This window comes from Aplysia californica, unplaced genomic scaffold (assembly GCF_000002075.1).
Source record: "Aplysia californica isolate F4 #8 unplaced genomic scaffold, AplCal3.0 scaffold00133, whole genome shotgun sequence".
Lineage (NCBI taxonomy): Eukaryota > Metazoa > Mollusca > Gastropoda > Aplysiida > Aplysiidae > Aplysia > Aplysia californica.
The window spans coordinates 599,789-601,172 of NW_004797403.1; positions in this window are offsets into that span (position 1 = coordinate 599,789).

The following is a 1,384-nucleotide window of genomic DNA, read 5'->3' on the forward strand; positions in this document are numbered from 1 at the left end:
GGGGGAGAGAAATCACATGTGACGGCTTCCCGAAGGTCATTTCACTTCAAATACAATCTGATATTAGACGGGTTGATTAAAAAAAAAAAGGTATAGACGCCGGCAAACTCCTAGACAATATATGTACTTAAAATCGGATCAGCGCTCGGGTTCGAACTCTGGACATTAGCCTTAAAACCAACATCGGTCCCTTACCTGCGCTTCATCGAACGGTGTGCTATACCATACCCACGAAGGATAGTAATACGCCATCTTTTTTTTTTAATATATAAATGCGTTTTTTAACCCAATCCGTACGTCGTGTTTTACTATCGTATCCATACGATGTGGGGAGCTCTCTGCCACCACTTTCCAAAGAGGAAATTTACTCGTTAATCCGATCCGTACGCTTCGAGGAGCAGTCTGTCAAAATGAATTTTGTTTTTTAGAAATACTGAAAGTTTCAAAGAGATTTTCGTACAAGAAGTATTCTAAAATGTGAAGAACACAATCCCGAGGGTACAAAATGACCCCATGGCGTACGGCTAGACCATAAAACCCGTGTCCTGTCGACACAATACTGTTTAGGTCATTTAAGAGGTGGACTTCAGACCCTGCCTGACAGGGTCACCTCAGACTGAGAGAGATACAAAATCATTCCAGCTGAAGTATCATAAAGATACTCGATAAAACTTTTCTCCCGAATCGGGAATCGAACGCGGGTCTCCTACGCGCGACAGCGAAGCGTTGAATCGCTCCACCACAGACGCCGGAACGCACAGAACATAATAAAGAACGCATTTTGACTCCAACTTGTTAATCTTTATCACAATCGGAAATCAATGTGCAGTGCTCTCAATGGCAGTCGCGTGTGTCGTGCTTTCAATCAAATGTGGTGAACACATGGGCTCTATACATACACGCACATATTATACTAGTGCTGGGCGGCCAGGTTCTCGATTATTGAAAGCTAGGAATCGTAGAAATCGACTCCGAACCAAATTACTTACTTTCTAACGATGTGATTTCTCCTGCAGTCACCTAGTTGGCTTCGAACATCTTCAGTTTTTAGGATTACCTTGATTTGGGAACTCTAGGAAACATCACCTTTTATTTTTTTTATATAAATTTAAATTCTTACAAAAAAGAAGAAGGGTTAAATGGTAGTAACTGGTAACCGTTGGTTTTCGTAAAAAGGAATCTGAACTTTTCTTCCGTACCCTTAATCGCTGGAATCGGTCCCGCAATCGATTCTTTGCCCAGCTCTAGCACATACACATACATGCTTACTGCCAGTTTCAGATTATAACGAGGTAAATGACATATAGATCTATAATTCTTCTCTCTTGGCTTAGAATTGTACTCGACATCCGGAGACTGATGACCTGGATCCGGCGCATCTGGT